We start from the raw sequence: 14,066 nt of genomic DNA, 5'->3' as shown, positions 1-14,066 counted from the left end.
TAATGGATTTATTTTCAAGCACAAAGGCAAAACAATTCTGTTAAATGTGGGTTTTTTTTTCCTAACAAAGAGCAAAGACAAGATTTATTACTTTTAGAGCACTTCCCTGGAAACAGAGTGTTAGACACAGCTTAACAAGATCGGGCAAGCTCACTGTGGGAAGGTCCCATCAGAATGGACTAGCATCAGCACTGTGATCACTGAACCAGGGAGGCCAGCCCTGCTTCAGCAACAAACCCAAACACAGTGTGTGGATGTATCGTGTAGGATGCTAAATAAACTCCTGATCAGTTCCTACTAAATAATATGACCTGATCATAGACACGTAGTAAGAGATTACAAACTATCCATGTGGGCTTGACACATTTTGAGTGTTATGGGCTCAATAAATGTGTCCAGAAAATGTTTCTCAATGATGACAATGTTCTCTGTTTGAAAATAATGGGGTGAAATGAGAGTAAATGGGAGAGACAGGCTAAGACAGAAAGAGAAATAGAGAGAGGTCCACATAAAGGAGAAATGTGCTTGTCCTTTAAACTTTATAAACAAAGCTACAGTGCTTAAAATCACTTTTGACGTAGAGACAAAGAGATGGTCAATAAAAGCACATTTTACTTTGGGGAGAGTACCAATAAGAGATATTTTTCCAAGACTGGGCTAAAAATAGCCAAAGAATTTCAGAGACAGATGCAAGGATGTATAAAATGATGACCAAGGCCAAATGCAGCCCAGATTCTCTGAACCCAGGAAATGGCTGAACAACATTGTTAAATTGGACATTGCAAATACCAAGTACATTTCCTGCTTTTTCTATGCTAGCACTGCCCTCTTGTGATAAAATGACAGCATTGCAGGCATTGCAACCGACAGCATTCCCCACTCTGGGCAATCAGGTTTTCTTTCTGGAAATAGTTAAAAAAGGAAAGAAAAAGAAGAAGAAAAAGAGCACTAGACCCCTTGATCTAAGCCAAGATTTATACTAAGTGCTTTTATACATTAACTCGTTTAAGGTAGGTGCTGCTATCCCCAACTTATAGGTAATCTAACTCGCCTAATTCACACAGTAATTGTCACAGAGAGGACTTCAAAAGTCTGATTTTAACCACTGTGCATTGCATTAGGTACTTATTTACACTTTAAATGAGCATCTGTTAAAGATACATAGGCTTTTTAACTAATTAATACACCATCCCATTCTGTATTTTGTAGAATTAACCCTATTCACCCAGCAGCCATCAAAAATTATTTGACCCGACGGAAAACATATTATACCTTATTTGGTGTAAAGATTAATTTAAAGCCTTTTATATTTATAGGATTTAAATATTTACCATGCCAAAAAGGCCCCTCATCTGTAAAATCTGCAGAGAAAAGCAGGACCTTTTCTCTCTTTCTCTTTCTCTCTCTGAAACATCCAGAGTTGGGTATGGTTGCTTTGTATAGTGAAGTTTATAAGCTCATTTATTGTTTTTAAGTTTATTGTCTATACTTTGTTCCCATCTTCATTTCCATCCATCGTATCATTCATTCTATTGGGAATGTAAAATCTCTGACTTTTAGCCTGTTACATTAAACAGGCGCCCAAACAGGCAGGTCTTTGAGTGCAAGAGTTCAGCTATGGGCATCTGAAGGTGGATGTGTTCTGGTTAGGCTTAGGTAACCAGAGACTGGGGGTAGGGGCAGGTGTCACTGGAGACTGGAAAGATTAATTCTTAATAGGCTCTGTGCTGCCAAGTGCAAATCTACATGAGTGTACGAGCCAGGTTATTGGGATGATGAAGCAGTCTGTAAACAGGTCCCCTTGCTGGACATTCTACATTTCATGGGATGAGACGAAGAATGGCCAAGGCAGGAGAAATGTCTGGGGAGCTGGGAGAGGCACCTCTGTCCATTACACAGGGACCTGGGCTAAGAGTGTTTCTGAAGCAGGTTTTATTTTATGGAGAACTTGAATCGGTATAATGTGTAGGAAGATATTTGCAAGGATAGCAGTCTTCAAAATTTCATCAAAATCATAGGAACAGAACAGTCTATGTATAATTTCTCTGAATTCTTAGCACAAACATAGTGCCTGGGTGGTAACAAAAGAAATGAAAGTAACACAGCACCAGCTTCTCAGGGAGGGTCTCTGAGAGGCAGGCCCACTGCCCCTCTAGGCATCCAGAACCTTTGATCCCTCCCATTGCCCACCCCCCAACCCCTCCAGTTCATACTTAAAGCCTGGGATTGGGGGTTGGGGGAACTCAGGCAAAGAGAAGACAGGGAAGCAGGACAGAGAGTTGGCCAACTATGCATGTGAGAGAGAAGATGGTTCTAACCAGCACTCACAGGATTTGGTAGCCCTGGGGGGCCTGTCCAGAGCCAGAGGCAGACCCACCAGGTGAGGCAGAGTCAGCCTGCCAGGTCGTGTCTCCCCGGCTGGTAGACTTGTGTTTCTGAACTGACCAGGAGGTGAACCATGTGGTTCCCCATAGCCCATCAGACTTTCTTCTCTATTCTCCCCTTCCAGGAAAGGGCCTGAAGTTTATATAACCACTCACTGGGACATTTGTAATATAATATTTCTCCCAAGTGTGGAATGGATGGCTTTCTTTGTTAGAATATTAGGCATCAGTGATTTAAGGGGGTAAAGAAGGATCAACGCACCACCTCCACCACCCACGGTACTGGAGGTACTTGGGAGCAAGCGGCCTTTGTAGACCCCTTACAGATGCCGCAGGCAAATGGCAGTGCATGCAGGCCACCACTGAGGATGGTGAGAGCAAGCACCCATTGGGTACAGAAACCATGGAGATTTCCAGGTCTGTGGGTCACACCGTGCCATCTGGTATAGACCACTCACTGACCTGTGACTTGAGCAAAATACAACAGCGTTGGGTGCACCTAAAAGGATGGCTCAAACAAAAGAATGTAAGTGAAATGCTCTGTAAATGATGAGAGTTACTATTATACTACTAAGCTTTCAGGGTATCATCAATAAGAAATGTGTGGCCCTCAACCGGAGTCCAAAGAATTCAAAAACAACATGCCAAACCAACCACACAGAGAACAAGAAGCTATGATTTTTTAACCCAGTGAGCAAAAACAGTATAAGGAAATGATGGGAAGGGACAAAAAGGAATATTGTATTGCAACAGGCAGGGAAGTAATGTGAATGTATGAGCCAAATAAAATATTTATGCTCCATGTATTCTTGAAAGTTACATATAGTTATATTTTGCTATAACTATATAAAAGAAATAGGGTAATTTTGTTCAAAAAATATTTAATTAAACCAATAATAATAAATAGATGATATAAAAATGGTATACTAGAATCTGTGAGGGTTTTTCTTCATTATGCATTCCTTATTTCAATTAATGTCATCGCCACCCACCCCTTCATCTCAACGCCCCGCACACCCCATTAATACCAATACTAACCATGTTGCCTTTATCCTGGACACACTGTACCTCAACCTCCCTCCCTTATCACCCACAGGGGATGGAGCGTGCTCATTTCTGTTAGGGCCAGAGACCCCATGTTGCTTGCCCTGTAACCTGTCACCTGAGTCAGGCCTTGCAAAACAGGCTATGGCCAGTGGTCACTGTGTCCTCGGGAGCTGTGGCCTGCAGTCACGCAGGACCTGAGCCACTGCCTGTGCTGAAGCAAAGAGGGTCTGCATCACTGGCCATGCACCTGATCACAGGGCTCCCCATTAACAGAGGCAACTAAGGCATAGCCGCCGCATCCTGCTGAGAGCTAATTACACCCCCATTGCCCCTTCCCCTCTCCCTTATCATTTCCCAGAAACAAGGACCGTAAATCTCCTGACAGCTATCCTTAATCAGAGACATTGTTCTTTTGCAAACACCTATACCCTGGACTCTGGAGCTGACCAGCAGGGTGACCCACCACCTTGAGGGTTTGCTCCAAGCCCTTAAAAATCTCTCTATCCCCTCCTTTAGGGCTGCAGTCTGCTTGGACTCAGCCACCTGCTTAAACATCATTCAATAAAGGCTTTAAACCGGTCCACTGGACTCCTCCCTTCTTTCAAGCACAAACCTAACAATTACAGTGTTATCTCCCAATCTAAAAGGTGCTAGGAGGAGGGCCCACGTCCCGGGGGCAGTCTAGCACAGTCTTCGAAGTGGGCCTTCCCCACCAGCATGGAGCAAACACCTGTGAGGTGGGCTTGCACATGAGAAGGTGCGGAGTTGTGAGCTGGTATCAGAAATGGGGCTGCAAGGAGCTGTCAGGGAAAAGCTCCTTCTCCCCACATCCACGATTCCTTCTGCAAAGCAACCGTACGACCAAAATGGTCAAGAACTTGAGCCCAAGGGTCATAAAGAACTGGCTCTCAGGCCCAATGGCTGTGTGACCTTGGGCAAGTTATTTAGCATCTTACTTGAAACTAATGATAGAACTAAATGGGGAAGAGCAAGGTAGTGAAATACTTGTAAAGTGCTCTGCACATAGCTGCCTGTAGTGGGCGCTCCATTACCATTAGCTATTCCTGCTCTTATCTCACCATTCTGGCTCGGCTAACACCCCCCGGAGGGGCTGAAAACTCAGAGGTAAGTTTGAGAATTTATCACCACCAGCCCCTCTGCCTTCTGACTCTCAGATTCAAAGACAGGTATGCAGGGCAGGGAGAAACCTGAGGAATGAAAATGAAGAAGCAGGCTAGCGAGAAACTGCCCTCTTCTCTTTCCTTAATTCTTAGTCTCTTTAGTCTCTTTAACTTTTCTTTTTTTTTCTTTTTTTGTTCCCTGTGCACCTTTTTTTCCTGTGTGAGCAGTAGGAAGAACATGAAATTTGGAGTATGTCGAGCCTGAATTCAAATCTTAATTTGGTCACATACATTCGTGTGGCCCAGGGGAAGTTATACCTATACATAATGCACTGACTATTTTCAAGCTCAATTGTAAAATAGGACGTGAACATCTAAAGATGGAGTCAGCAAATGTGCACAGAACCCCCGCACTGTGACACACAATGAACACTTAGCAGTGTTGCTGCTGGTCTCTGGGGATAGAAATTCCAGGTCTTTCTTTGCTTCTCCTCCCATGGTTCCTCACCCAACCTCATTTTTCTCCTATTGGGGTACATGATGATTAATTTTATATGCCAACTATGGTAACCAGTTCCTTATTTAGATGTAATTAACAATTATAATCAGTAGACTTTAAGTAAAGCAGATTGCCCTCTATAATGTGGGTGGGTTTATGAGCAATCAGATTTTCCTTGAGGTTTCTTTCCCAAAGAAGAAGTAATTCTGCTTCCAGACCACAACATAGAAATTCTACCTGAGTTCCAGCTTTTGGACTCAAGCCTGCAGCACCAACTTTTATTTTACATGAATCTCCAGCCTGTCAGCTTACTCGACAAATTTTGAATTTTCCAGCCCCCACAATCACATAAGCCAAAGCCTTAAAATAAATCTTTATCTATCTGTCTATCTCCTATTGGTTCTGTTTCTCTGGTGAACCCTAATGTAAGGTACTACTCTGATTGGCTAACCCATCACCCTGATTTGGCCACATCACTATGGGGCAGAGACCCAGAGCCCATTACAAGGTCAGCTCAGGTAGAAATAGCTTTTTTGTTTCTCCCTTTAAAGCAATTTGCCATGGAAGGAGGTTCAGCCATCTTGCTCAATCTCCTTAGCTTCTTCCTCCCATGTGGCTAAAACCATGTTCTGCCCATCAGAGCTGACCAGAGGATGAGCCCTCTGTCAATCTCAGGCCACTCTCTGGAGGGCTGGAGGATGTGGAGAACAATGTGCTTTATCATCCTTCTATCTTAGTGACTATACAAATCAATCCAGAAAAGCCTGATTGGACATTGTGGGCACAGTACACAGAGGAGACAGGAAGTCAGCTTTAATCTAAAGCTATTGCTAATTCCTAACATCTTAAAAAAAAGTTAAACCCAGCTTAGGAAAGTTCTGTGGATTGGATGTGAGGTCAAAACCACAACTAGAATCTAGAATTAAAAGTTTGTTAAAAATTGTTTAAAACCCACAGCAAATAACAGAGTGTTACTCAGCTGTTCTTTGCTCAGAGCACATGGTGAGGGATAATTGGTCCAGGGCAATATTCCAAGAGCCCCTGGCCAGATACTATTTTAATACCATCAACATCTCACACTGGCTTTTAACATCTGCTGTGTCAGCACGCCATTGCTGATGTGATTCATCGTCCCTTAGGTACATCTGCTTTGCCTTTTTAAATTATTGTTATTCTTTCCTCATCTCTCTTCCCTGATTTCCTTTCCTTCTCACCTTTCTCCTCTAATTTTCATCTTCCCTCCCTTTCCCCTCTTCCCTCACCTTTCTCATTTCAGCTGCTCCCCTCTATCCCGTCATTATTCTCTCAGGACCACCTGGAGAAGCAAGGTGCTTCCTCCTCCTCCAGGTCCTGTCCCCTCTGCACAACCACGCAGGCGAGCCCAGTTAAGGAAAGCATCAGGAGCAGCTCTGAGCAAAAGGGCCCAGAGGGTACCCACGGGGTCTGCAGGTAGGAGGTGTGCAGAGAAAAGGGATGTGGGGTAATCTGAAAGGATGAGAGACGGCAGAGACGGAGGGAGCAGTATTGCATGCTTCACGTTTCTTTTGAGTCAAGTAGTACAGAGCAGTGGCTAAGAGCATATCTTCAGGTGCCAAACTGCTTAGGTTTTAATCTTAGTTCCCTTAATTTCTAGATACATTACTTGGGACAGGTTCTTTAACTACTCAGGGCATCAGTGTCCTCCTCTGTAACATGAGAAAAGTAATATACCTACTTCATAGGGTTATTGTGAGGGTTAAAGCCATAAACAAACACCTGTTAAGTGCTTAGAACACTGCCTAGCACATGGCAAATATCCAAGAAACACTCGCCAGCTCCTCTCAGTGCCATTGGGAAATTGAGGCAGCTTACAAGAGTCAAAACCTGCCTCTCACCTTGGCCTCTCTGAAATCCAAGAGAAACCTGGTCCCATGAGAGAGGGGAAGTGGAACAGCACCATCAAGGCGGAGGGGCACAGGTTCTAGGCAGCTTCTAATGGAACTTCTATGCGCTGATGCAGAGAGAAAGTGTGCTATGGATTAACCAGGACTTCGACACTGGCCCAAGACTCCAACCACCTACAACCATGGGTATAACACAGGCAACTACATTCCAAACTCCAAGTATCCACCTTACCAACAATCTTTTGGGACACGTCTACATTTTTTAGGTGGTCACTGCCTACAACTCCTATATGTACATAAATTCCTATAAAATTTAAATCCCAGATTGAGTATGTCATGAATGTTTCTCACATTTGAAGTGTGCTACGTATGGAAAGGCCTCAGAAGCACTGTCTTCAGCATGCTACTAAGCTGCAGGATACGTGTCCCTTTACCTGTTTCTGTGATTTTTCTTGATAATTCTTTCTGATTTTACATTTTGTCAATTCTCTTTTCCCCATTTTTAACTTGAATCATGAGTATTTGGGTAGAAACCTTGGACCATTTTCATACTGAAGCTTGACAGTGGCCTGTAGGGGCCATTCTTCTGAGAGCTAAGGTTCTTGGCTCCAAGTGGAAGGTTCTGCACATCAGCCATGGGGGTTAGTGATGGAGTAAGGGTCACCACAGATGTGAAAGGAGACTCTGGGTCCAGTTTTAAATATTCACAAATATTGTGGGGCAGGGTTGGGGGCGGGGGGAAGAATTCAAGTTTTATCTTTTGGGATGCCAAGCTCCTCAGAGGTGACTAATGGAAATAAAGGAAGCCAGTACTGCACTTTAGGGGGAAATAATGTTATTATCGGCCCTCCCACATTTGAAGAGATGAGGTGGAGAAACAGGGAGAGATTTTGAGGAGGCTGCATTGGCCACGCTTCCCCTGCATCACTGGAGCACCTGAAAGGCCACAGGGGCTCACATCTAGGACACAGAAAAGTCAGGAAACCAGCTGGAGAAGGGCTCTAAGGAGAAACCTAGGAAGATGTGCTTCTCCTTCCCCATTTGCTCACATTTCACCTGATCCCACAGCAACTTATCATATTGCAAATGAATTGTTTGTATTTCCCAACAGACAGCAAGCTCCTGGAAAGCAAGGAGTCCCTGCATTCCTGTTCCAACACGTGGCACCATATTCAAATCACAGAAGGCATTCAAGGTATGTTTCTTTGAGTAACTTAATAAAGGAATTCATCAGACACTTGAACTCCTTAATATGGGAAAGAGGAGAGGAAATGGGTTTGAAAGTGTAATTTTGGTGTTTTAGTAGACATAGGGAAAATGTGTTTTTTAAAAATAGTAATACATCATACTAAAAATAATAATAATAATAAGATACCTTACCTGGTGACTACTGGTCTCAGATACTTTAACATCCAAAGATCCTGCCAGGACAGCATACCAGTTTGTTCCAATATCACCTTGACGAAATACTGAAAAGGAAATAGTAATGTAACTATGCTGAATATAAGTTGGTTTTACTGTATGATCTGATAGGTTCTCATTGGTATTATAAGTGTGACTTGGACCTAGCTGAGCTTATGACTCTTGCTCTACTTTCTCCACAAGAACATGATAGAGGTTTCTTTTCTTCATCTATCAACAAGGCTATATCCTATTTATTCAATATTCTATGAAGCAAAACTCTACTTAAACAAAACTCTTTCATAGTTACAGAGCAGTAATAAGGGAAGATAACCCTAAATAGTATATGATCTTTGAATTTAAGAAGTGAGTGATGTTCTATGCAATTTATCTTAAATATACTTCACTGTATTATTATTCTTGGAAAATTATTACTCAAGGTGGGGTACATATTAACAAGGCTATTTGAGTCAACAAAACCAGACCACCAGCTCAATTTCTTAAGTCTATTTTTATTAAAAGCAACATGTTTTCTAGGATAGAATGGCTCCTATTAAGCTATATAATGATTAAAAAATTAAAATCTGCTTTAAAAGTTTTAATGACTATAGTATCACTGTCCATTTTCTTGTTTGTTTGTTCTTTTTAAAAATAAATTCACTGCTTTAGGCATTAGGGGTGAACTGCTCTTTGGAAATGACTCTCACTGGAAATTTCTGAACCTGATTTTGCTTTACTTTTGGTGCTCCCAGAGAAGAAATATTTAGATATTTAGATAGAACCTTAGTTCCCATGTCATGTTAAGACTAGTACTTGGGAAAGTCATTCTGAAATATTGAGTCAAAAATCTTGTACAAATCCAACTGTCCTTTTAAACGTTCTAGCTAAATAACCAGATGGAATGATCTGACATTTTAGAAGTCTTTTTATGGTTAAAATCAGAGGTCTAGTGACTCAATGAGAAATCACATGACAACTCAGTAGGACAGCTGAATTCTGGCAAGGCTAGTGCTCACTGCAGAAGAGCAAGCCTCTGGGAGCCACAATTAATGCCTACAAGCTGCTCTGAACTCTCTAAGACATGCTGTGGAAAGGCAAAGAATAACAATGGCATCCTACCAAACGCAATGATAAGCTTAAGATGGGGAGTTGGTGAGTTTATAACCAGCCTCTCCAGTAACTGCTGTTCCTAGCTTTGTAAATAACATATTAGAGTTACAGCTTTGCCTTTCATGAACGTTCTGTTACCATTTGCCAATCAAATGATATTGACATGATATATCATAGACGATTCATTTTGAAAATGGCTTTAAGAAACAGAAAATAGAATCTCATCCCCAAGAGAATGAAGTTTCTGATATCAATAATAATAATAATAACATTTAAAAGCAGCATGTTTGAATGATTTTTTTTTTTTTTTAGTAGAAATGCGACTGTGTTTGGGAGTGTACAGATGGGAAAATATCTTGAAGGATACAAAGTGTTAATAGTAATCTCTGGGTTTGGGAATTGTAGGTGATTTTTATTTTGTTTGTCTTCTAAATTTTCTGCAACAATGTTGTAACAGACTCTGTTGATTACCCATCCAGAGTCATGCCTCCTTTCATCTTATCTAACTAAACATTATATATACACAAATTATATACAATTTCCACCCTCCTTCAAGGGCCAAGTGCTCAGAGCAAGAGTTTCTTTCCTGGCTCCAATGCAATAATAATGATTGGTCTAATTCAATCATGGTGGTCCCATTGCCTTTGCAGTGATTGGTTTAGACACGGTATGTGATACAATTCTAGCCAATGAAACAATGCAGGAAGTCTGCTGGGGAACTTCTGAAAAGGAGGCACTAGAAGAAATAGCCCTTCACCAGGAAGTTTTTGTATTAGTATGTAATGCTTCCATCTGCTGTAACTGTCTTAGAACCATTTGGGACAAGTCTAAGGACAAAAGCCAACATGTGAGGCTACATAGCAAAAACAAACAAAAACATGAGAGGTATCCCGTACATTAATAATGTCATTGAGCCACCTAATTAACCAATCCTGAAGCCATCCTACTTCAAAACTTTTGGTATATGAGTAATTGATTTATCTTCTTGTATGAGTAATTCATTATTCAAGCCAGATGAATGGGAGTTTTCTGTTACTGCAGCACAAAGCATTCCAACAGATAGAAAAGCATTATTTTTTTAATGAAAATATACTTTTTAAAAAAATGTAGCTAACCCTATCGTTTTACTCTTCCTGCCCCTTATTCACACCTGGAATAGACAATATCACTGAGGTTAAATCAAAACATTACTATTAGCATTAATTAAATGACTTTTTATTTTTATTTAATATTCTACTGGCTAACATATTTTGGGGGATAGAGAAAATAATTATTTGAATTTCTAAAAGTAAAGCTGAATATATATAACTCAGTATGTCCCCCCAACTCCAACTGGAAAGTAGGATGCCCTGGAAGAAACATTTGCATGCTGTGAATAAAGGAATTAAGGGAATGCCTACAAGAAACTGAATAAACAAAGTAGAGGGAAATGTCAATCTAATACCTTCAGTCGAATCTCAAATATTTTGCACATAAATATCCCATGTGCTATCAATCCCCACAGGGTAACCACAAAGAAGCACAAACCATACATAAAAGTGTACTATTGGAGTTAAGTGTCTTACATGTTATTCCTTTTTCCAGATTCTCATAATAACCACATAAACAAATCTGATGAAGGAGATTTGGGTGAAATTTCTCAAAAGCTTTAACTTCTTTCAGCCGTGTGAAAATTATATCCACATCTTCACTGGATCGTTCCAATGGCCTATAAAGAAGAGACAAGTTGCAAAATGCTGTATCAGCAAAGATTTATTTGAGTCAAGATGCATTATTTTAGTAATATTCGAGTTTATGCAACTCTCCCAATTACAAGTTTTCATTGCAAATATTTACCTACCTATCCCCATCACAGGTACTTCTACGCTTTTGTCAACTGTTCACCTTAAATCATGTTTATTGCAGGTGCTGTGATATTGCAATTTATAATAAGAAATATATACGTATATATAGTCTTTGCCCACTTTTTCTAGCTCCTGAAACTTGTAATTTCCTATATATGAGCCTTAGGGGCATCGTCTGTTATAATATTTGGTCTTTTGTCCTCAGTTTCTGAAATGCTTCAGAGCCATGAAGGGGAAATGGGTGTGTTGTTACTCATAACCAGTCTCTTTCAACTACAACTGAGCTTATGTGAATGAGGTGCCTTTGCAAAGCCCCTAAGTAACCTAAGAATGGCAGCTGGTTGCCAGGGGTTAGAACTTTCAGCCCCACTCCTTAACCTCTGGGGAGCAGGCGGAAGATTGAGTTCAGTGACCAAAAATCAATGATTTAATCAACCATGCCTAAATAATAAAGCCTCCATAAAAGTGCTTGAACTACTTCCTGGGTTTGGAGAGCCCCCAGCTTGGTGACCACGTGGAAATTGGGGCAGAGCAGTGCCCTTTCTCATGCCTTGCCCTCTGCACCTCTTCCATCTGGTTTTTCCTGATTTTATCCTTTTATTAAAAATTGGTAAACTGTGTGTGTGTGTGTGTGTGTGTGTTTTTAATAAAAAACTAAATAAACTGTTTTCCTGATTTCTGTGAGCCACTCTAGCAAATTAATCAAACCTGAAGAGGAAGTGGTCAGAGCACAGGTGACAACTTGGACTTGTGATTGGCAGCTCAAGTGTGGGGGTTGGGGGGTACTCTTGTGGGACTGAGTCCTTAACCTGTGTGATCTGATGCTATCTTCAGGTAGACAGAGTCAGAAATGAACCGAGTTGAGTTTAACTGTAGGACATTTAGCTGGTGTCTCAGGATTGCTCATCTGGTGTCAGAAGCATTGGGAGTGTGGTAATAGTGTGAGGGTAAAGGAAATGCAGGGGGAGTGAGTTTTTCCTTCGCAGAGGCTATAGCAGGAATCCACCTCAGAGCCATGAGTTCAAGGTGATGCTTCTGAGTACATTTAATACCCTAAAAGCACCAGGATATGGTAAGATATAAGAAAATGCAGATTTTACTTAAAATTGGGGTAACAAACAAATGCCTTCAGGAGCCACTCAGGTAAGTTATATAAGTAAAAAGATCCAAATATAAGGAAGAAAAATCTCTGCTATAAGAAAACAATTATGAAAGCACGAAGACAAATGAGAGTTGATATTCAGCTTCAGTGCTGACGATATTATAGAGGGGATCACAGCAAATGGCAGCAATGGGACTGTGTATAGGAAGAAGCATTCAGTTGTTTTCCTTATTACTGGTTCTCTATGGAAATGGGGCCCAGATGTCAGACCTTGCAATTGTTCAAGGAAAGATAGATACTTGTTCACATTTCTTAAACATTATGTAGGCCACACATAGAATATCTACGGACCGGTTCTAGCTTATTGGCCACCATTTTGTATTCTCTGGATTAAGATGAACCAAAGAACCAAACAAACATGGTATACTTTCACAGATTATACAGATTATTTTCTTTCTTTTTCTTTGGACAGTTTCCAAATTTATTCCTTCAATATGTTCTGTAAGATCATATGACATTCCTTGATAGATATTTCACATTACATAAAAATTATCCAGCCTCGTGTGTGCCCAAAGCATTCTGAGATCAGAAGGCATGAGCTGCACAAGGATGTGACTGAGATAAGTAATTCCCACTGAGTACCCACGTGTTCCGCTAAATTTACCAGCCTCCATTGCAATTATGTTGGATCCATACTCTAGTTAGCAGATTGTGAACAAAACTAGCATGTATCACTTCTGAGGTGAGACTGTTGAGAGCCAGGGGGTCTCTCTTGCATCTCTCCCTTCCTCCCCAAAACTTTGGTTGGTATTATGGGTTGAGCTGTGTCCTTCTCAAAAGATAAATTGAACACCTAACACCTGGTACCTGTGAGTGTGACTATTTCATTTGGAAATGATCTTTGCTGATGTAATCAAGTTAACATGAGATCATAGTGGATCAGGATGGGCCATAATCCAATGACTGGTGTCCTTATAAGAGAAGGGAGATTTGGACCCAGAGACACCGTGAGGACGGTCATGTGACAGTGAGGCAGAGATTGGAATGATGCCTCTACAGGCCCAGGAAGGGTCTTTCCCTGGAGTCTTCAGGAGAACATGGCCCTACTGACTTCAGATTCTCTCTTCTGGAACCATGAGAGGATGGATTTCTGCTGTTTTAAACCACCCAGTTTGAGGTACCTTGTTTTAGCTGCCCTAGGAAACTAATACAAAAGATGTGTGTTTCAGATGCTAAAAACACAAGATGGAGACTGTGTGAGTGACAAATAAATCTCCATTGTGTGAAGCTACTGAGATTTGGAGGGAAAGGGGGTCACAACAGCACCACCTAAACTAATACAGAGGTCAGGACTACATGTGCCCAAGTCCCAAGGAGCCTGGGACATTGTCAGAGGAAGACAGATCCCATCATGAGAGACAAACATTTTGGAAGACACCCACAGATGACCTGTCAGTTGGGGAAACAACTAACACACAGCTTTCGTGAGCTTCCTCAGGGGCTCACCACCTGCCCCCCATCACACTTTCAGACCCAAGAACACTATGCTCAAAGAACATGCCCACAATCTTGGCCAGCCTCCCAATGAACTATACAGAAAGAGCCTGAGTTATGCTTCCTAGGAAGGAAGAAGGGAAACCCTCCTGCATGAGTGCCCAGTTTATGAGACAACCAA

General features: G+C 41.4%; 1 protein-coding gene across 1 annotated transcript in view; it reads right to left on the bottom strand.

Annotated features, from left to right (window-relative positions):
- The window catches only part of RAPGEF4 (Rap guanine nucleotide exchange factor 4), a 230,807-nt gene extending 219,677 nt beyond the window's left edge, over nucleotides 1-11,130 (bottom strand). Inside the window, exons 1-2 of the mRNA XM_090280772.1 lie at nucleotides 11,011-11,130; nucleotides 8,315-8,403 (exon numbers count right to left, since the gene is read on the bottom strand). The gene's annotated coding sequence lies outside the window, so the exon portion shown is untranslated. The remainder of the gene's footprint in view (nucleotides 1-8,314; nucleotides 8,404-11,010) is intronic.
- Between the last annotated feature and the right edge of the window lie 2,936 nt (nucleotides 11,131-14,066).

This window comes from Furipterus horrens, unplaced genomic scaffold, assembly GCF_987537825.1.
Source record: "Furipterus horrens unplaced genomic scaffold, mFurHor1.1.pri manual_scaffold_1, whole genome shotgun sequence".
Taxonomy (NCBI): Eukaryota; Metazoa; Chordata; class Mammalia; order Chiroptera; family Furipteridae; genus Furipterus; species Furipterus horrens.
This window is presented reverse-complemented; position numbering and strand designations above follow the sequence as displayed.